A 24,026-nucleotide genomic window follows, 5' to 3' on the forward strand; every position below is an offset into this window, starting at 1 on the left:
AAAATGTGTGTTCTTGCATGCGTTTCTGCACCACCAATGGTGTGAACAAGTCCTAAGGGCCAGTTCACACTATAGAAACAGTCTAGATGTGTTCCTGATGCGTTTTTGCATGCCCTTTTGGCATGCATGTTTAGTGTGTTCCAATACATTTTGGATGTGTTTTGGACACGTTGCATTACATTTTTGTATCCCTTCCAGTTAGTTTTTTCTACTTTCTTTTTATTCAATTTAATTAGGGACATGTGCGTTTTAGTACATTCAAGGACGTTTCAATGTGTTCCAGTACAGTTCTGTGCAGAAACAATGCAGCGTGGTCAACTTTGTTTACAGCACCTGCAATGCACTGAAAATGCAAGCGCTGATGTGAACTATTACCTTGACAACCATATAACCTTTCTGTGCGTTTGTGATGCCGAAAAAGCAACTGAAACACATGTAGTGTGAACTGGCCCTAAAGATTATTAGAGGTAAGGGAACGGGACTGACCAGGGATTGTGAATTCAATCAGACTAGTGGTGATATACAATCAGCAATCATATAATAATGTGAGATCTGAGCTGTAGCTGATAGAAAATGAGACACATTCATTTGATTAGTAAATAGTTAAAAAGAGTGGGGCGGTGATCCATAGATTTGCATATAGGACAGGTGATGATGGGGTGGGGGAGGGGGTCAAGTTGTATAAGGAGACAGATTTAAAAGAAGAGAAAAAAGTTACAATGAAAAATACACAGCATGAAACTTGCACATTTCCTAATTGGCAGAAGAACAGGACACAGGTAACATTCATCCACTTTCTAGTCATTAGGCAAAATCATAATTGATTGATCAATATTCCTGGCACTGACACAACCCAGAAAATTGATCTCCATTTTTTTAACGTTTATAAATGTCAAGGAGCTTATAATTTAAGGGCAGAAACTCAGCCATGTACTAGGTCCAATTAACCTAACAGCATGTCTTTTGAGTGTTGGCAGAAACACATCCATACAGCAAAAGCATGCAAACTGGGATGCAGCCATCACTGGGATTAGAACCCATGACCCAAGTGTTGTAAGTTCTGAGCTCTAACCACTAAACCACTGTGGGACACAGTTTGAGCTACAATGTAGATTAGTTACATTGTTTAAAAATGATAAAGCGAGCGCTGGTAAAATTATATAGACTATTAAAATGGTATTACACAAGATAAATATAACCACGAACAGTAGTGCATGAACTCTTGAAAGGTCATCCACCTTTGTGACAGTGTACTACACTATTAAGCACCTTTCTGGCTCCTGTAGCTGAGCTAATTCCTCCCCAGAACCATTTGGGCACCCACCCTGATGGATGGATGGATGGAGCTGGGTCACTAACCCATAGCTGCCAGCATACCGCTGCACCCCCAGATGTGTGATGTGTATAACCCATGCGCATTAATACTTTTGTTCTGGTAAGTGTAGACCAGTCCCAAGGGTAGTTTATCTTTCACGAGTTCATGCACTACTGTCCGTCACGGAGAAACCACACGTGCCATTCATAGGTACTCTCTGAGTTGGTACTCTCCCACGAAGGACATTCCATTATTCAGGAATAATTATATGAACTTATTTTTGCACCATTTACCATTTTACATCATTATTGCAATTATTTGCACTTTTTGGTTTTTACATGCATTCATTATTGATCACATGCAATTATAGCGCTGCACTTGACTTTAATATAGAATAGTTACGTGATTAAAGAGAATGAAGATATATCATTATATTGGGAAATTAGAACTAGACATTACAAATTATTTGAGATATAAGTGTGAAAATGTTTAACATTTGAAAATAGAATGTATGACATTCATTAGTAAATGCATTAGTTGTCTGATCATTTTGGAGAAACAGCAAAAAAAAAAAACAATTCTAATATAGGTGTACTATTTATGTTACATTCTAAGTATTCTCTTATGCTAACACAAAAACGCCAACACTACAAAGCCCGCACTTGTGCGCCATCTAGCGAACATATCCGGTATTGCACCTAAAAATGTGCTGGCCGCGATTCCACATTTACTAACAGCAAAGTAGACGTTCGTCAATGAGATTGCTAGACGCCGCTCAGAAGACTGACAGGTCTTGATTGATTTAACTGAGTCTGCCTGAATGTTCAGAGTCTGCTGGTTTACTCAAGTCTTAGTAAATCAGGGCCATAGAGTCTTTGATGAAAGCAAGGATAGAAACTATAACGCTATCCGATCATGCACCTTTCACAATAAGGGTAAAATGGGGAAGAGAACAAAAAAAGGTGAACAGGTGGAGATTAAATGAAACACTTCTTCAAGATCAGGAGCCGGAATAGATAATTAAAAGAGAAATAGAATTATATTTCGAAAAAAATTAGACTGAGGGGTGTCGGTGGCGACTGTATGGGAAGCCCACAAGGTATATATTAGAGGAATCTTAATAGCAATGGGGGTAAAAAATAAAAAGGAAAGGAAAGAGAGAATTAATACACTCAATAGAGAATTATTTGAATTAGAACGAGTGCATAAAAAGAATATAACAAGAGAATAAGCAGAAGGTAGTGGAAAAATGAGAAGAACTAAATAAATGAATGTAGGAAGAAAAAAGGAGAGTGTTTAATAAGATGAGTAGTGAAAGATACTGGTGGGGAGATAGGCCAGGAAAATTCCTAATGAGAGCACAAAGAAAAAAGAAGGGTAGGAATTATATAGAGGAAATAAGAGATAATAAAAGAGAACTAAAATATTCTACCAAAGATATTTCAAATGTGTTTAAAGAATATTATAGCAAATTAAACAATATCAATCCCCAACAGTCCATAAGAGATAAGGAAAAAAGAAGTAAAAGAAGACAGATATACCTAGAAGAGGCGGGGTTACCGAAATTGAGAGAGGAGCAGTTAATATCCCTAGAGAGAGCAATAACAGAAGAAGAAATTTATAGTGCACTGAAGAGTACTATGGCAGGGAAAAGTCCAGGACCGGATGGGTATACTGTGAGATACTATAAGAAATTTAAAGACCAACTGATACCTAAATTAACCACGTATATGAATGAATTAGGAGGGGAGATGGAAATGAGGGAAGAATCCCTTCAGGCTCATATCACAATAATACCAAAAGAAGGGAAAGACAGCACACAGTGTTCTAGTTATAGGCCGATATCCCTATTAAACATAAACACTACATTATATGCAAAAGTGCTGGCAAGTAGGTTGAAAGAGCTAATGCTGGAGTGGATCCATATGGACCAAGTGGGGTTTGTCCCCGGGAGAGAGGGTAGGGATAATGGATTAAGATCTATAATGCTCATACAAAAAAGTAAAAGAGAAAAATTCCCTGTATTGTTATTGTCTGTAGATGCTAAAAAAGCATTTGATAGAGTAGACTGGGGGTATATGTTGGATACATTGAAGGTCCTGGGGGTGGGCCCTAGAATGAGACTATGGATAGGGAAATTGTATAGTCAACCATCAGCTGCAATAAAAGTCAATGGGGAAATATCAGAAAGTTTTAAGATGCATAATGGGACACGTCAGGGATGTCCTTTGTCCCCATTGCTGTTTTCCTGTCCTTAGAATCCCTTCTAGAGATAATAAGGAAGAATACAGATATTAAGGGAATTAGGATTGGGGAGACAGAGCACAAAGTTGCGGCGTATGCTGATGATATGCTTTTATGTAGGTAACCCAAGGATAACATTACCCAACTTAATGAAACCATTGAAGGAATATGGGGAGTGGTCTAACTTGAAAATCAACCCAACTAAAACAGAAATCTTGAATATAAATCTTCCAAGAAGAGAGAGAGAGGCCTTGCAGAGGGAATTTTCTTTCTCTTGGAAGGAAAAAGAATTAAAATATTTGGGAATAAAATTGACAGTCTCCATGAAGAATCTATACAAAGTAAATTACATTCCATTATTAAACGAAATTAAAGATGAAATGAAAAAACTTGGGGTAGGTGGTATATAAAGAAAATGGAAGGGTTGGTGTACCGGATTTTAGAAGATATTATAATGCAGTACTGATAGCACAAATTTTTGATTAGACAAGTAATTCACAGGGGAAAGGTTGGATAAATATTGAAAACACTTTAGGTAAAACACATTTAGATAGGATAATATGGCTGCCACCTCACTTTCGTGGACTGACAGAAAGCACAAGTGTATTCACAAGAATAGTGTTGAGAGCTTGGGGCACGATGCACGGACAGATGGGATGGGAATTTAATTCTACGTTGGTGCCCATGGTAAACACAGCTTTTTTTCCACCGGGGAATGAAAAGATTGCAGGGAGGTGGATAAGGAAGGGAGAAGCCAAATTAAGAGACTCAATGAAAGGCAAGGAAATCTGCCCCTTAGCGGAACTGAAGAAGAAGAGGGAGTTGTTTGTTAAAGTAGATGAGTGGAGGTTTCTACAAATAAAACATTTCATAGAAAAGCGTCCTAGGCCCCTAAGGAGGAAAGAACAATGGAACCCATTTGAAAATTTGTTGAGTATACAGGGAGATGGGAAACATCTCAAAGATATATAAAATTCTTACTAAGTTAACAACAAGAATGGTATATGGAAAGATGGGAGAGAGAATTGGGAATAAAAATAGGAGGACAAACAAAAAAAAATGTATAAGTTAACACACGGGAATGTGAGTATGAAAGAGATAGAGTTGAACTATAAATGTCTGGCGAGGTGGTATATGACACCAATTATAATACACAAACAAATTAGGGAGAAATCACCTTTATGTTGGAGGGGATGTGAGGAACAGGGCACAGTAGGTCACATTTGGTGGAAATGTCACAAAATTCAAAAATATTGGCAAGAAGTACTTCACTTAACACAGGAAATAACAGAGATAAAAAGATTAAAAGAGCCAGGGGTATATCTCTTACATGGAACAGAATTAACGGTTGAAAGGTATAAAAATTCTGGGTCATTACATTATATTAAAGCAGCAAAGGGTTTGATTACTACATTTTGGATGGAACAGGAAGCACCAAGAATATCGACTGGATTAAACAGGTAGACCAGATATACAGGATGGAAGAACTATAGTTGCAAGAAAAAGTATGTGAACCCCTTGGGATTACGTGGAGTTTTGCATGAATTGGGCATAAAATGTGCTCTGAACGTCATCTAAGTCACAACAATAGAAGAACACAGTCTGCTGAACATAATACTACACAAACATTAGATGTTGCCATGGTTTAATTGCACATAACATGTAAACATTCACAGTGCAGGGAGGAAAAAGTATGTGAACCTTTAAACTTAATAACTGGTTGACCCTCCTTTGGCAGCAATAACCTCAACCAAACGTTTCCTGTAGTTTCAGATCAGACCTGCACAACGATCTGGAGTAATTTTGGACCACTCCTCTTCACAAAACTGTTTCAGTGTAGCAATATTCTTGGGATGTCTGGTGTGAATCGCTCTCTTAAGATCATGCCACAGCATTTCAATCGGGTTGAGGTCAGGACTCTGACTGGGCCTCTCCAGAAGGCTCATTCTGTACTGTTGCAGCCATTGTTTTGTTGAATTACTTGTATGCTTTGGGTCACTGTCCTGTTGCATCACCCATCCTCTGCGGAGCTTCAGTTGGCGGACAGATGGTCTTTTTCTTTCAATTGTATAATGCAGAGTGTTTACCAACACAACACAACTTTAGGCCTGATTCAAACTATTGCGGCTGTGCAAGCTGCGTTTGCACAGGTACAGCAGCCCATTTATTTGAATGAGCTGCTGTGCCTGCATTTCATACAGGAAAAAGGTACCTGCACGTTTTTAAAATGCAGCGGCCCAAGTACCATGCGATTTCCTTGTGGATGCATTTTAACAAAGATGCATGAACCTTTTTTTTGCAGGAAACACAGGCACAGCAGCCCATTCAAATGAATAGACTGCCATGGCCATGCAAATGTGGTTTGCAGAGATCACTCTCCAATTGTTCTGATCACCAATACCACTGAAAATAAAAGTTATGTTAAATCTTAAATTTTGAGTTGCCAACAAAAAAGGGAAAAAGTGAGAATCTTTCAATAGGGACACTTTTTCCAATGATGTTTGTCTGAGAGGAGATTTCTCTCATGTTGAAATCCTGTCACTTCTTTCACTTCCTGTTGTCTCTATACGACAGGAAGTAAAGGCAAATCTCCCTAATGAGACACAGACAGCAACAATCTACAGTGGTTTTAACTTACCTCTATTCTACCTAAAATGTAAAAGAAAAAGCTTTGGCTTTAGATATACTTTAAGACCTTAAGAAAAAAAGACCCAAATAAAATCCACCAGTGACAAGAATATTTAGTTATGGATGAAATAAAATGTCAGCTGTGCACAGGTGATCTTTTTCACTCCTAACTCACTGTTGAAGAAGTGGCATTTCGTAACATATCTTTAAAAGTTATAGGCATAACAAAATACATTTGGAAATCTTCATGCAGCAATACTACTATCTATATCTATATTTGGCACTTATGCTATAAATATTGGAATAAAAGACACGTGCCATAAAGCAATGAAATAATGACTAAAGATTACCAAACGTTTTACATTTCTCTTCTAAAAACTCAACAACTGCAGATCAGTAATGAGCAGGTCTTTGCAAACATTCCAATTTAGGCTTTCTTCAGATGCATTTTCATTAGAACCCACAGTTAGAGAGGGGTCTAGATAAAAATATTGTAAGGGAAATTGCAGCTCACTAAGCCAATTTTTAATTCTTTTTTATTTTGGAAGTTGTACTGGATACAGCGGGGCTGCAGCCAGTTGGAGGCTGAATATTCATGACTAGTGTAGAAGAGATGTGTTGTCAAATGCTAACACCCCCCAAAACATACTTACCCAACTTCCGAAAAAAAACCCATTTCCCAACACTTTCTCCACCAATAAAAGGAGACCACACTTTGTTGGAGTAAAATGGCCTTCATGGCCTTTTATTAACAATTTAACTTAAATCTATAGAAAACATTCCTTAAAACGGAAACCTCCATAAACTTACGGAATGAGTTGTAGACCTACACCTTTCAGTTAAACCTTGATTAACTGGAATTTACCCGGACACACCATACCACAGATGGGTCCCAACCATATACTTATCATCACAATCTATTAACAACCTAGCAAGACCAACAACTGCCACCAAACTAAACAAGCTAAACAGAACAAACACCCCAGGGGAGGGCGGGCAGGAACTTCTCTCTTCAGCTGCTAACCAGCACTGGCTCGTCCGACCCCCAAGCACTCCCCTAAGATTCAGGATGATCCCACCCATACCTATTAACACCAATAAGGTAACCTTACTATCTTTTTATCCCTTCCCCTTTAACTTAACCCTTTCCTGTCTTTTCTCCCTCTTCACCTAGTCATGTCTGCCCTACGCTATTCTTCTCTTTCTTTTGCTACGGGCACCCCTTGACTAGTGCAGAAGAGATGTGTTGTCAAATGCTAACACCCCCCAAAACATACTTACCCAACTTCCGAAAAAAAAACCATTTCCCAACACTCCCTCCGCTAATAAAAGGAGACCACACTTTGTTGGAGTAAAATGGCCTTCACGGTCTTTTATTAACAATTTAACTTACATATACAGAAAACATTACTTAAAACAGAAACCTCTATAAACTTACGGAATGAGTTGTTGGTCTAGGCAGGCACCCAAAATGATATTGATCTCCCCCTGCGGAACCTTAACCTTAATGTTCCTACTAGGCCTCCAGCCACAACGCACCGACTTGGAGACAAGGACACACCTTCCGCAGGTATACCTCCACCTGCCAGTTAAAACTCGGTTAACTGGAATTTACCCAGGCACACCATACCACAGATGGGTCCCAATCATACACTTATCATCACAAACCATTAACAACCTACCAAGACAAACAACTGCCACAGCACGCTGGGGAAGCCCTTACCCATGTGTGCCACACCAAAAAAACAACCGCTCACTGTATGTCCTCTTGCACACCTACGGACCACCGATCTGTCCTCACCACGTTGAGGTGTACACCATCACCACGCAGGTAGCGCCACGTTTCCACCTCCAACTCCAAGTGACGAACCACCAGCCCCCAATTACATATGACAAACCTCCCTACCATTTTGTTCACCTTAACATCGGTCTTGTTGACTTTCACCACCGATCTCGCCAGTCGCCACGATGCCTGTGCAATCATATCGGACCGCACGATTACTGTGTTCGGGAATTCTCTGCGTAACTGCAGAAAATCGAGTTTAACATCCCAAACCAGCTCCCTCATAGACCTGACCCCCAAATCATTGCCCCCAGCATGGAGCACCAGCACATCTGGCGGCCTATCCAATGCTGTGAAGCGATGCACTTCAGGAAGCAACCAGCCCCTCATTATACCCGGAACCCCAATCCAATGGACACATTCAGCCTCCCGCGAAAAACCTAGCTGCCTGCCATTGGGCATCCGCTCGCCTGGCCCCCCAAAAAATGTAGGAGTGACCTACAATCCACACCAGGCATGCCGCACCACCTGAAAAACAAAATGACACAAAATACAACCAGAAAAACGCACCGCACATCAAAATGCAAACGACACCAAACAACAGAACACAAGACCCCCCACCTAGTTCGTCAACAAGTGGCCTCAGTGGCCTCCCCGATACGAAAAGAATGCGAGGCATAAAGAGACGCTTCCAAGCCCGCAGCCAACAAACATTTATGAAAAACCGCCACGAATTGAAACCGGGACAGAGGAGACCCATTGGCAAGCACAAAATAGGAGCCAGATACTGCTGCACAACCGGAGATATAATCCTGGACTGCACAAACCAGGCAACCCGGAGAACCTGGAATGGGGAAGAAACGCACCCGCATGCCATGACCCAACTGGTCCGTTTTTGACCGGCTGACGCACACCTCAACCCACTCAGCCAAGCAGGAAACATCCCGCAATAACAAACCTCCCATAACCCGTTTAGAAGGGCTAACCAGCTCCCCCACCTGCAAAGCCCCAAAAAAGGCAACCGCGAAGGCCGCTTGACACAAGCCAACCTCATAAACCGAGGAACACAAACGCTCAAACAGATCACACAACAATTTAAAGGAGACTGGACGACAGCATCCTTACGCCGATTGGCCCTGCGATAACCCTTAAGAACTTGTCGAACCCAAAAATCCTTGGTAAAGTCCGGACAGCCCTGAAGTTTAAATAGGAAAGCCAAGCCAGCCAAATGGCAATCCAGCGCAGACGCGGACACGCCCTGCTCGAAATACTGGGCTACCAAATACACAACCGCAAACCAAACGTCCGGCCCCCAAGGATCCAGGCTGGCCTGTTGTAACAATTCCTGCCACTCCATCCGCACCTTGGAGTATGCTGACCACGTAGCCTCACTCAATAAATGTTCGAATCCATCCCATGAGGACCCCGAAGCAATCTCCCACAGCCAGTCGGGACATGGCACCCAGTGTTGCTCCGCAGCCAGCGCCAACTTGCGGAATCTGTCCCACTGAAAACGAGACAATGCATCAGTGATCGTATTGTCAACTCCTGGGAGATGCACAGCATAAAGAAAGACGTTCATTCGGAGGCAATGCAGGACCAAGTGGCGAAGTATGGAAATTACCGGCTGCGAAGAAGCTGAGACCCGGTTAATGACTTGAACCACCCCTAGATTATCACAGTGAAAATGCACCCTCAAATTCCGAAAAGCCTCCCCCCAAATTTCCACTGTCAACACAACCGGAAAGCGCTCCAGCAAAACCAGATTTTATAGAAAACCCGCCGACTGCCAAGAAGACGGCCATGGTGCTGCACTCCAAGGACCCCCGAAGAAGGCCCCATAGCCCGTGGGCCCAGCTGCATCCGTAAACAACTCCAAATCAAAATTGCTCCCCGGGCCACCCATCCACAAGGAGCGGCCATTGAAGGAATCTAAAAAACTGTGCCAGACACGCAAGTCTGCCCTGTCTTCCCGAGTCAGGTGAATGAAATTATTATTATTATACAGGATTTATATAGCGCCAACAGTTTGCGCAGCACTTTACAATATAAGGAGACAGTACAATTACAATATATTTCAGTACAGAAGGAATAGGAGGGCCCTGCTCGTGGAGCTTACAATCTAAAGGAAGGGGGAGGTGATACAAAAGGTGATCGCTGCAGGGGATGATCTGGCAGAGGTGATTCAAGTACAGTTCTTAGGTGGAGGTGGGGTAGGCTTCCCTGAAGAAGTGCGTTTTCAAAGATCGCCTAAAGGCAGGCAGGGTGAGGGCTGACTGGACATGCTGTGGTAGGGAGTTCCAGAGGATGGGAGAGGCTCTGGAGAAGTCCTGGAGGCGAGTGTGGGAGGAGGTGATGAGGGAGCAAGAGAGGAGGATATCATGGGAGGAGCGGAGTGGGTGATTTGGGCGGTATCTGTGGATGAAGTTGGCAATGTAGCTAGGGGCAGTGTTGTGGATGGCTTTGTATGTTGTGGTTAGTATTTTGAATTTTATACGTTGGGTTAGTGGAAGCCAGTGGAGGGATTGGCAGAGAGGGGCAGCAGTCGTTGATCGGTTGGTAAGGTGTATGAGTCTAGCAGCAGCATTCATAATAGACTGAAGAGGGGGATAGCCTGTATAACGGTAGACCAGTGAGGAGGGAGTTAGAGTAATCAAGGCGGGATATAAGCAAGGCGTGGATAAGTTGTTTTCTGGTGTCATTGGTCAGGAAGGGGCGGATTTTGGAAATGTTCCGGAAGTTGAGGAGGCAGGATTTAGACAGTGAGTGGATGTGGGGCCCAAAGAAGAGTTCAGAGTCTAGGATTACGCCTAGCACCCTGGCATGAGGGGAAGGACCAATGGTTGTGCTGTTGATCTTAATGGTAAAGTCATGAGTGGGGGATCGGGGAGGAGGAAATATTACAAGCTCAGTTTTTGAAAGATTAAGTTTAAGGTAGTGATGTGACATCCATGCTGATATGTCGCTTAGTAGATTTGTTATACATGAGGAGATTGAGGGGGTGAGCTGGGGAGTGGAGAGATAGATCTGGGTGTGATCAGCATAGAGGTGGTATTGGAAGCCATGGGAAGTTATCATTTGGCCCAGGGAGGAGGTATAGAGAGAGAAAAATGGGGGCCCAAGAACAGAACCTTGGGGTACCCAACAGAAAGAGGAAGCGGAGCAGAGGAGGAGGAGTTGTATGTGACACTGAAAGTGCGCAGAGAAAGGTAAGAGGAAAACCAGGAGCGAGGAGAGTGGAGTTTAATAAGGAGGAGCGGGTGGTCGACTGTGTCAAAGGCAGCGGAAAGGTCAAGGAGTATGAGTATGGAGTAATGGTTGTTGGTTTTAGCAGTTAGTAGGTCATTAGTGAGTTTTAGTAGGGCAGTTGACCCCTGACAACGTCGCAGACAAACGGCGGCAAAAAACTCGACCCATCGGCATAATGCGACAAGCAAAATTCAGCTTACCCAACAAAGACAGTAAGGCCCTAAGCTGGATCTTGCGCTTACCCACGATACCGCAAATTTTAATTTGGAGCGCCACCAGTTTGTCCTCAGGCAGATGACACTCCATCGTGCCGGAGTCCAACACGATGCCCAGGAAGGTGATCACCGAGGCCAGACCCTCAGTCTTCTCCATAGCCAGTCTAATCCCAAAACGCTCAGCTATGTGCTGCAGGGTGGCCAAAAGCACGGCGCAAACATTGGAATCGGGCGGCCCCAAACAGAGAAAATCATCCAAATAATGAGTGACGGAATTCACTCCTGAAACGTCCCGCACCCACCACTCCACAAGAGAGCTAAACGTCTCAAACAGACGTCTCGACGTAAAATGCGCCCTGCCAATGGCAACCTAATAAACAAAAACTGCCAGGATGAACTGGAAACAACCGAAAAGCCGATTCAATGTCCGATTTAGCCATAAGAGCACTGCACCCATAACGCCACACCCAGAAAATCGCAGCATCGAAGGAAGTATACGACACCATGCATACCTCCTGAGCGATGGCATCATTAACTGACCCCGCTTTGGGGAAAGAAATATGATGAATGAGGCGAAAAGCATTGGGATCCTTTTTGGGCACTACCCCCAGGGGAGAAACAACCAACCCTGGCAGAGGCGCAGTCGAAAACGGACCACCCATGTGATCCAACGCCATTTCCTTATTCAGCTTATCTGAAACTACCCTAGGATGCTGCAAGGCCGATCGCAAATTCCGCGCCAACGGCAGAATGGAAACTAAAGAACAAAGGATGCGGAAGCCCTCCGAAAAACCAACCTCAAGCAATGACGCCGCCGCCAGATCTGGATATCTATTTAGCAACGGCCGCATCCTGTCCACCCTTGCATAGTCCCTTTTACCCGCAAGCTCTCCGGCACGGCCCTTGCCGTGTTTAAAGCAACAGGACAAGAAATGGGAGCCGCCGCAACTGGAACACTCATGTTTAAACCGGCAAGCCCCACCAAATTTACAGTAGCCCTCGTTGAACTGCCAACAAAACCCCCTGTATTTTGCGGCTGATTGCCCAGGGGTGAACGAACTACCGCCCAACCCCCCTGAAAAAATGGACTAAGGACCCGTGCCAGGGTCATAAGCCGCATCCAAAGCCCAATGTCTTTGTGATCCCACCGTAGGGATGGGCGGATGGCCCTGCGCTGCCGAAACGGTTCGTTGTAGCGGAGCCATGCAGTGCCCCCATAAACCCTATGTGCCTCACTTAATAGCGTCGAGGTAGTAGAAGAGCCCCAAACGATGTTCAGGAGTCTTCTCATCAATAATGCTAGCCATAATGGCAAACGCTTGCAACCAATTGGCAAATGTACGTGGGATGAAACGAAAATGCCGTTTTTCCGCATCCTCTTTGCCCCCCGTCATCAGACCTGAACCCGTCAGGGCGAAATCTCTCCAGGGGAAGGAGCGAGAAGATCTCCAAATACTCACCTCTCCAAATCTTCTCCCAGACTTCCGGCTGCAAGTGCGCCCCCAAGGGCCCTCAAAACAAACTTAGACCTCACACCTAGCTGAGTCCACCAAGCGGACCGGCTCCAAAGGACGAGCTCCAACCCCCAATGCCACGGACTGGAAACCCCCCGGTGGCCCAACTGTCCCATTCTGCGTGGAGGCAGACCCCTTTCCTGATCCAGAATCCTGGAAAGAAAAAACCCCAGGCACCAAGAGGCCATGGCAACTGCGTCCCCACCTCCCGTTGGGACCCACGCGGAGACTGGACTGGAACTGACCCCCCCGCCCTGCTCAAAGCACTGCAGCAGGTCACGCAAGCCCGACAGTAGTACCTGCAAGCTAGGCTCCGTCGCCAGCATGGCGGCAGCAACGTCCACCCCGTGGGGGGCAGAGTCCATCCACCCGCCATAACGGGTACCGCAGATGCTGCTAGAGGAAAGGCCCTGCCCCCTAACAAATCTCGCAAAACAGAAGACACAGAAAACTAAGCACCTGAAACATTCAACTCACCAGGCTGCCCAGGAGAGGTCCTATCAGCCGCCGATCCAGCATCCACCGCCGCAGCATGGCCAATTGCCACACCCACCTTGGATCACGCCAGCTTGTCCAGGGATGGATCATCCGTCCCGTGCTGAACAGGAGACCTCTGAGACCCAGGAGCTCCAGAAGCCTTCGGTCTGTGCCGCACACGCCTCCCGGCACCAGACCCGCCCACCGACGTCCCGACCTTGTGATGTGCAGGGCGCCTGGCCCTCACCATGGAAACCCTGCTCTTCAGCCGTTCCCTCATGGCCACACCTGTCTCTCTGTAGGGGCTGCTGGCCGCAGGAGGTGACAGCTTAGCAGACGTGGCTGATCTTTTCCCTCGCTGGACTTCCTCCCTGACAGGCACCTCATCAGGGAAGGAGTCGCCAGGGTCCTGAACTGTCCGATGAGGTCCCTTTCTCGCTGAGCTCCGCCATTGTTGGGGATTCCTCCCAGGCTCACTGCCTGCAGCAGCAGGAGAGCGCCCTGCTGGCGGGCCCGGAGGGTCCCTCACGGGGCACCCAATGAGGCGCAAAGCTCCAGAGGCGGGTTCTGGGCTATAGCTCTCAGGAGGCCGTGACCTCAGAGCACGCGGGAACTGCCACCCCCCTGCAACTGGCGCCGAGCGCTGTTCCCCAGCATCCCGGAGATCTGTCCCTGAAGCCAGGGACAGTAGCAGCCTCCCGCAGCTGGTCCAGCATCATGTCCAGGTCCGACATGGTCTCCTCTGCCAACTTCTCTCTTCAGCTGCTAACCAGCACTGGCTCCTCCGACCCCCCAGCACTCCCCTAAGATTCGGGATGATCCCACCCAAACCTACTAACACCAATGAGGTAACCTTACTATCTTTTTAACCCTTGCCATTTAACTTAACCCTTTCCTGTCTTTTCTCCCTCTTCACTTAGTCATGTCTGCCCTGCGTTATTCTTCTATTTCTTTCTTTCTTTCTCTACAGGCACCCCTATATGAATGTACAAAGTATACATCCTGTGTTCTGTCTCTAGATGGCAAACATATAAAGTATTATCATCGCTACAACGCAAACATGTTAAATATTACAAAGAAAACTACATGGTGCCAGAAGAGAGCCTCACAGCACAAATAACTGCAAGGTGAAGCCAAATGTGTCAACATTGTTTGCTGGCACACAACCTTATAGTATAAATTAGAAAAGTTTTCAAAAACCTTAAACTGATTAAATATGCTGATCTGATTTTCTTTTTTAATTATTTTATGAACAAAGTAATAAAACGATTGATATATCACATACGATACACAGCTTATCATCATACAAAATGCAATGAGCAGTCAATAAAATGTTACCATCTATCACCAGAACACCTAACTTATCTGCTTCATTTTAGGAATGCAGAAAAGAGTCAAATGAAAAAGATGAGATGTCATCTCTTCTCCATGAAGATGTCTGTAATAGCTGCCAGTAGAATTATTATTATTATACAGGATTTATATAGCGCCAACAGTTTGCTCAGCGCTTTACAATATAACAGGAGACAATACAGCAACAATACAGTTCAATACAAGAGGGATTTGAGGGCCCTGCTCCTTGGAGCTTACAATCTAGGAGAATAGAATGCATCAATAGATCACAAATGAAGGATGAAAGGGGGGGGGGGTAGAGGTCTACCTGATGTACAATATTCTTAAATTTAATTAGATGTTTGTGCTGGGGACCTCTCTTCATAGCTTTCCCAGCATGGACTTATGTTTTGAATGAAAATGGCACTATTATATTTCCAGAGTGTGTATAGTATTTTGGAAATGTTTTCCTTGTGTTTTTAGATTTCAAGGAACTTTCTGTTAAAGCAATTACTTGCAAACTCTTTGATGCCTTACATAAAGAATATATAAACCAATGTTTCTTTCAAAATTGCTAATATTGATAGGTAGTCTCAGTCCTCAGTGCCAGCGGAGTTGCAGCCACACAGAGCAGGCTGTCAGGACCCTGTAGCCACACACACACTCTATGTTCCAGCTGTTCTATCTCTCCTCAGCTGCCAGTGAGGGAAGAAGTGTAGCGGGAGAGACAGACCTGGAGGAGATCCTGCCCACCCTCCCAGGACATTAGAGGACACTGATTGGCTGCTGTGTAGCCTGGGAGGAAAGAGTACTGCTGGGAACTGCCTGGGGCTATGGGAAATGTACAGGAGTCATAGGCTCCTGCTGCTCTCAGTCATCCCCCCGTGAGGAGGGGGCAGGGGCGTGACTTACTGGTGCTGTGTGTGTCGCTGGATGCACACAGTCTAGATTGGAAGCATGACTGCACAAGTGCCTCCATAGGACACAACTTGCTAAGGGGGCATACTGAGGAAAAAGGAGCAGGTCACTGCCAAAGAGGAGATAAGAGACCACTCTGTGCAATATCAATGTCATATGTTTTAGTGTGGTGCTACAATACACCTCACTCTTTTCTTCTTCAAGACTCCAAAGAACTCCTTATATACAATTATTCAATCCCATGAAACCCTTATTTTCCTTTTAGGTGTTCCTTTTATGCTATGCTAATACGTTTTCACTTTGGAGCAGAAACTTCAGAATTACTTCCCACCTGCAGTGACCTTACAATCAGCTGGCCTTGCATGCCGAAGTGACCAGATGAGATCCGGAGACAGACAATTTTTTAAAGTTCAATGGAGACACTGCTGGAAAGCATGTAGTGAGTTTTTGCCACGCTTTGCATTTTAATTCTGCCCAGCAACAAAACATTTCCCCTTTAACAAAAAAAAAAATCGTCTGAAAAAAATGCAAAATGAGACAAAAAAGGGCATGCAAAAACAAAATATGCACTACAAAAAGCACTGCAAAATGGACAAAACGCACACTGCATTGGTGTGAACCAGGCCTTAGGGGAACACCTAAAGGGAAAATTTGTCTTTCTTGGGATTGAGTATTTGTATGTAACACTTTGGACACTTGAAGAGGAAAAGACCACACTAGCACCACACTAAAGTATATGACATTGGTTTATATGTACATCCCTGCCTTAGGAAAATAAAAGGTGATGTGTTAGCAGCTGCTTGTATGTACACCTGTATAAATCCCAGTAGAGATGTATTTAGTATTATTTACTCTGTGCAATATCATTGCACAGACCAGGTAAGTATAATCTATTTTTTTTCATTTTAATTAAAAAAAATTTTCCTTCAAAATCGGTTTACCATTACCTATATGGGTAACCTGCCTAGCTTTATAGTTTAAATGACAAAACAGTCAATGCAAGCATGACTAGGATTATGGAAGTTCTGGGACACCCTGGGATAGAGTTGAGAAACAAGTTCTGTGACATATGTAGCATGCTGTGGCCAATAGTGGGTATGGCAAAATATACACCACACCAGGGGCGGACTGATCATTTGGAAACTCGGGCACTGCCCAGGGCCCGGGGTCAGTAGGGGGCCCCATGAGTAAGTTTTTCATAGGCTTTTTTGAGTTTGGGCAAGGACACAGGGGCCCCATGATCCCCTATTGCCCAGGGGCCCCATGAGTTGTCAGTCCGCCCCTGCACCACACATACAGTATATGCCACAGTCCTTGTATCCACTAAATACTTATTAAAGAAGAGCTTCATTAAAACCAGCAACTGTTAAGACAATTAACACTTTTTCAGGACAGTAGACTCCATTCACAAGAGCAGACTGCATGTGGTATTTAGGTGTCCACAAATGTGGTCACGGGCTTCCCAGGATCTGTCCATGATGCCCACATATTAACCACCTCAATACTGGGCACTTTTACTCCCTTCCTGCCCAGACCAATTTTCAGCTTTCAGCGCTCTCACACTTTGAATGATAATTACTTAGTCATGCAACACTGTACCCAGATGAAATTTGTGTCCTTTTTTCACACAAATAGAGCTTTCTTTTGGTGGTATTTAATTAGCAGTGTTTTTTTTTTTTTTTGCGCTGTAAATTAAAAAAGACCGAAACATTTAAAAAAATGTATTTCTCTTTGTTTCTGTTATAACATTTTTCAAATAAGTAATTTTTCTTCATAAATTTGGGCCAAAATGTATATTGCTACATTGCTTTGGTAAAAATAATCCCAATTGGTGTATATTATTTGGTCTGTGTGGAAGTTATAGAGTCTACAAGCTATGGTACCAATCATTGAAAATTGAACACACCTGATCAAACCTGATGTACTGATGGCCTATCTCATTTCTTGAGACACAAACAAGCCAGGACTGTACAAATACCCCCCAAATGACCCCTTTTTGGAAAGTAGACATTCCAAGGTATTTAGTAAGAGGCATGGTGAGTTTTTGAACCTGTGATTTTTCCCACAATTCTTTGGAAAATGAAGAAAGTAAATTCCTCTCACACAGCATATGCATACTTGCAGCTTCACCCCAAAACACATTCTGCTGCTCCTCCTGAGTATGGGGATACCGAATGTGTAAGACTTTTCCACACCAATGTATATTCTACGAGGCATAATGAGTCTTGTGAACATGTCATTTTTTTCCACAAGTTTTCAGAAAATGTGGAAAGAAAATGAAAATGTATTTTTTTTTACACAAAGTTGTCCATTCATAAGATATTTCTAACACATAGCATGTACATACCAAAAATTTTACCCTAAAATATATTCTGCTACTCCTCCTGAGTATGGGGATACCACATGTGTAAGACTTTTCCACAGCCTGGCCATATACAGAGGCCCAAGTAGGACCTACAGGCGTTCTGGAAGCATAAATTACACATCTCATTTCCTGACGACCTATCACAATTTTGAAGGCCCTGGATCACCAGGACAATGGAATTACCCACAAAATGACCGCATTTTGGAAAGCAAACACCCCAATGTATATTCTACAAGGCATATGAGTCTTTTGAACATGCCATTTTTTTCCACAAGTTTTCAGAAAATGCGGAAAGAAAATGAAAATGTATTTTTTTTACACAAAGTTGTCCATTTATAAGATATTTCTAACACATAGCATGTACATACCAAAAATTAAACCTAAAAATACATTCTGCTATTCCTGAGTATGGGGTTTCCACATGTGTAAGCTTTTCCATAGCCTGGCCACATACAGAGGCCCAACATCCAAGTAGGACCTACAGGCGTTCTGGAGGCATAAATTACACATCTCATTTCCTGATGACCTATCACAATTTTGAAGGCCCTGGAGCACCAGGACAATGGAATTACCCTTGGATGCCTGCCTATCTTCTGGGAGTGCTGTGCTGCTTGTACTCGCCACTGCGCTACTGGTGGATGCCTGCTCCTCCTCAGATCTCCTGAACCTCTTTGTTTGGACTCTCTTCTCCTCAGAATCCATTGCTGACCCACTGCTTTTCAATTAGCTCATACTCAAAATCTGAGTCTGACAAAGAGAGTCCCCCGCTATTCTCATCTGTCATACTCAGTATCTGGAAAGCCTTCTTGCTGGTGTATACATTTTTTAGACATTTTGATGTTCACTGGTACAGATGTTGATTTGACACTGGTACATTGTGACAGATATTGAGCACTGGTAAACTGTGACAGATGTGGCTTTGACCCTGGTAGGCCGTGACAGATGTGGATCACTGGTACAGATGTGAATCATTGTTACAGATGTGGGTAACTGTTACAGATGTGGATGACCACTGGTACACCGTGATGGATGTGAATCACTGATATGGTGTGATGGATGTGGATCACTGATATGGTGTGACGGATGTGGATCACGGGTACGGTGACAGATGTGGATAATGGGTACTGTGACAGATGTGGATAACGGGTACTGTAACAGATGTGGATTACTGGCACTGTGACAGATGTGGGTCACAGATGTGGATAACGGGCACTGTGACAGATGTGGATAATGGGTACGGTGACAGATGTGCGAAACTGGTACAGTGACAGATGTGGATCATGGGTACGGTAAAAGATGTGGATCACAGGTACTGTGACAGAGGTGGATAACTGGTATGGTGACAGATGTGGATCACTGGCACTGTAACAAATGAGGATCACAGATGTGGATCACGGGTACTGTGACAGATGTGGATCACGGGTACTGTGACAGATGTGGATCACTGGCACTGTAACAAATGTGGATCACGGGTACTGTGACAGATGTGGATCATGGGTACTGTGACAGATGTGGATCACTGGGACAGATGTGGATCACTGGCACTGGGACAGATGTGGACCACTGGCACTGGGACAGATGTGGATCACTGGCACAGATGTGGATCACAGATGTGGATCACTGGCACTGGGACAGATGTGGATCACAGATGTGGATCACTGGCACTGGTACTGTGACAGATATGGATCACTGATACTGTGGAAAGTGCTTATGGTGTAGTATTTTATAGAAAATTCAGAAGCATCCACGTGGAGCAATAAACACAAGTGTGTTCCACTTACAAAGATGGCCGCCATGAGGATGCCGTGGTGTGATGTCAGTACGTAGGCTCCTCCCTAAAGGAAGGAGGGAGGATGCTTCTGAATTTTCAATAAAATACTACACCATAAGTGCTTTCTTTTTTGGGCTCGTTTGTTGAGCTATTCCCTTCAAGGTGGAGCTCCTTTGGTGTGCTGAAAGTTCAATGTTTTAATGGATATAGTTCCTGCTCTGGTATATACCTTCTGTGGTTTTCCCTTTACTGTGTATGAAGGTGGATGAGGCTGACCTGTTGGAGGGGCTAAAGTCCTTTGATTTCTATGCGTATATCATATGTACCTCTGGTGAGTGGATTATACAAAAGGATTTATCACGGATTCACGGTTCACTTGACATCACAATCATTTCTCTTGGACTTTTTATTTGGAGTATTTTATTTATTGAGTTTTATATATATTTATTGGATTGTCCAACACTTTGTCACTTGTTTATTTGTTGCCTTTTCACTACAGTGCTGCTCCATGGCGCTTCACTGATAATACTTTTGTGCATATTCACTTACAGTCACCTGTGATTTGATTTATGCATTTATTTGCTATGGCATTGTATTTATAACTATCATTGTAGTTTTTATTAGGGCTGCACTTTCTTTCCTTTCTACGCCCTTAATTTCTACTTCAATGGCTTTTAAACAACCCTTTAAGATTTCATAATGTTCTAGCTGAGCCTGGTGGAGTCTCTCACTCTGCTGTTGCTCAAAACCAAGTTGTTCTCAGTCAAGATTACGTATGTGACATATAGTATACACGTGTCGTATGTTGATTGGTGGAGTGGGAAAAGCCAAATTAGCATTACCATCTGCTGAACTTTGGCTTAAATTGTTATCTTTGGTTTGGGAACTTCAAGGCAGTGGCAAAAGGTTGACTACCTGACATTAGACTTCTGTTCTTGAGACTGGCTGATGTCATCATTGTCATATCATGATGTCATAATTTTTGTCAGATGCAGAGAAGCCAAGAGAATCTTGTACATCTGCTGCCTCAGAAAAAGAGTGCAAGTGAACAGATATTGATTAAGTCAAAGTTGGCCCATGTCCTCCCCTTATTGAAAATTCACCCAAGCCCACAATAAATCCAGCATTGGGCAAAGATGCTCCATGGTCACCTCTAGGGAAAGTTTGCCAAAAGAGCATTGTATAATGAAGGAGGAAGGAGTTCCTCCTGATAGCATTCAATAGGTCTGCAAGGGAGAACCCAGCATTAACATTGAACATGCAAAGTTAACAACTAGAATATTTGTTAACTCTTGTTGAGCAAGGTATCGAAACCTTTGGGCAGCCCTGTAACTGTCTCTTCATGGATGTAGAGCATCAGCTTTTGTTTATAGTCCAACATCCAACAGAAGCTTGTTAATCTGCCACCAATTTGTACCTAGAAGAAATAAAATAAGTAATGAAGCAAAGTTAGACATCTAAAATGTACATTAGAAAACATGAAGTGACATTAAGAAAAATCAAGATATTTGAAGTCATGCTTTCTAATTTTCAACCAACACCACATTCTCTGCATATGTGAATAGATTTCATTGTTGACCATCTCAACATTTCCTCTTCTTGTTGGGGGTAGTGGATATTTGCTTGACAGTGCTGTCACTGGAAATTTCCTGATGTCTGGTTGATCTGCACCCATCCAATTCTCTACTGCTATCTATGTAGTTGACCTGATTAGGAGTTAAATGGTGTTTTCTTCTCTCTTGAGTAGTAGGCCTTTGGGACTCTTCTTCTTCGTCACTTGCCAAGATGGTGGAAACTTGCAAAAGGCAGATCTGCTGAGAGATCTACAGGACAGTAATAACATGATTTACTTGTTTGACTTTAGCATTCTCAGAGGTTTAAACTAACCATGTTTTTGTTTCTTCTAGGTGAGTGAGACTTGGTGGTTGACCCTTGGATTCCAGGATTGCTTACTTCTGGGCCATAACACAAAGATACTTTTAAGTTGCTGAGTATTTCATTTTATGTTGGAGATGTAAAAATACCACCTATTTACCATAAACGTGGTTGCTTTTAACAATCCCTTCCCTCTTGTGAGTTTTCTGGGGGAATGCATCCTTCAACTACAATAGAATCAAAGTTATACAAAGTTAGATGGAGAAATGTGAAGTATGTTTGATTGGACAGGAGTAAATACCTTCACAAGAATGCAGTATGGCACTTACTTTGGGAATTTTCCATTCTGAGGTGTTTTCCCCTTTGCATTTTGCGGAATGACTATTTTGGGTGCCTACATAGGAAAAAAATTGAAGACGCTTATTTCTACTTGATATGCCTTGAAAAAATACTAGCCGCACATTTCAGCAAACTATTCACATTGCACATGTGAGAGCATTTCAAGACATGCATTTTAAGATTGTAAGGAAGCTATCATGACTTACCTCCATAACATGCTTTCATGTTCCCTTCTCTTGCTCCTGGCTCAATGTGAGATGTACCATCTATTGGACACAAACACAATAAAAACATGTTGGTACCAAAATCTGAACATATGCATGTGTAGGTATGATTAATACATACATGCTTACATTTGACCATGGATGCTTTAAGGATTCACCAGATGACTTGGACTCCATGTTTTTGTACTGTTGAAAAGGAAAGCATACAATGCTTTGAAGGAAAATAAAAAACAATTGAAGCATATTTAAGAACCAAAAAAAATTATTTTACAATGGATGAATTGAAATGTATATTGACAGTAAAAAGAATATTAAAGAACTGTAATACATACACTTGTATATATATGCCTCAGCTGTTGATAAGTCTACCTCAAATTTGGATGGAGCTGTAAATAAAGAAAAATTCTTGTTAAGATTACACGTAGTTTGTGGTTATCTCCTTTTCCAATACTAAACCATACCAAACAACTGCACAGCAAACATATTGGGGCATGTTTCACAAGTGCAAACAAATGGGGAAAGAAAGACTGAACATTTAAATTGATTTGTGGGCAAACAAACATGAGATATGGAAGAAACAAGCAAACAAGAAACAAAGCAGAAGTGTGCAACTAAAAAACGGGTCTAAACATGCAGACATGTAACCATATAATACAGAACAAACATGGGCCACAAACAGTGAGCCAGAATACAAAAAAAACTTGTGTCAAAAACAAACCATGAAGCTGAAACGGTGCCATGTGCCCCAGAATACATTCCATATGCCACAAGCAATCTTTGCACCAGAAATAAGTTAGAATATAGAAAAAACCTGTGGCAAAACAAACCATGAAGCTGAAATGGTTTCATGTGCCCCAGAATACAAAACAAACATGCCACAAGCAAGGTATGCAGCAGAAATTAACTAGAAAATACAGAAGAAAAACATATGCCACAAGCCAGACAGGAAACTGTCTAACTGCTTGAAAAGATGATTTTCTTAATCCCCTCAGAGACCCCCGGTCTGTGGAGAGATTCCTGGTTTATCAGCAGAATTCTGGGAACACCCCATGAACACGGAAATAATGGCAGCTTATGTTCAGAGATGTTCAAAGTTTATTAGACATTACTAAGATTATATAGGATACAGAAAAAATAAGGGAGGAGGGAGCGAGTTTCAAAAACTGTAACTTGTAACTTTCCATCATGAGCTAACTACATGAAACATGACATATACATTTTTTGGTATAAATTGTTTTGGCTAGCTTTCTGAGAAATAGCTGAACAGAGAAAGTTTCAGGGTCGTGTTATCTGTTGTTTATACTTTCTGGTGCAAGCTGAAACAGTTTCATTAAACTTCTAATATATCTGCAAAAACCTAACTTAATACTTAAAATGGCGTACATAAACAAAATGGAGGTTATCTAGATCCTTTCAATCCCCTCTTAGATCATGAACATGATCTTAATTCTTTACCTCATTCATCTTTTTGTACATAGCCAGATAACCTTCATTTGTATTTTGCGGCTTGGTGACTCTAGCAATGCAATATAATAAGCATTTAAAACCTAGATATAAAAATAAAACAAAAAACAATATTATGACTATTCTTACAGTGATATCTTTCATCCATGAAAAGACGGAACCAAATCCTGATCCTAGCTAATCAAAAGGAATCCATACATCTTTTCCTATAGCTCTAGCTTTTTCCATTAAACCATCTACCTGTTCCCTGTGTTGCTTTATTATTTCATAATAATCTGGAACAGTCATTGTGGTATTATATATCCAAGTACAA

The 24,026-nt window shown here is 42.8% G+C and overlaps 1 long non-coding RNA gene across 1 annotated transcript in view; it reads left to right on the plus strand.

Annotated features, from left to right (window-relative positions):
- Nucleotides 1-22,667, plus strand: part of LOC149455106 (uncharacterized) — a 314,168-nt gene extending 291,501 nt beyond the window's left edge. The window contains exon 2 of the long non-coding RNA XR_016314101.1: nucleotides 21,719-22,667. This is a non-coding gene — a long non-coding RNA (uncharacterized LOC149455106). The remainder of the gene's footprint in view (nucleotides 1-21,718) is intronic.
- The last annotated feature ends 1,359 nt before the right edge of the window (nucleotides 22,668-24,026 follow it).

Source organism: Staurois parvus, unplaced genomic scaffold (assembly GCF_062004578.1).
Source record: "Staurois parvus isolate SC_StPar_1 unplaced genomic scaffold, SC_StPar_1.0 ptg000403l, whole genome shotgun sequence".
NCBI lineage: Eukaryota > Metazoa > Chordata > Amphibia > Anura > Ranidae > Staurois > Staurois parvus.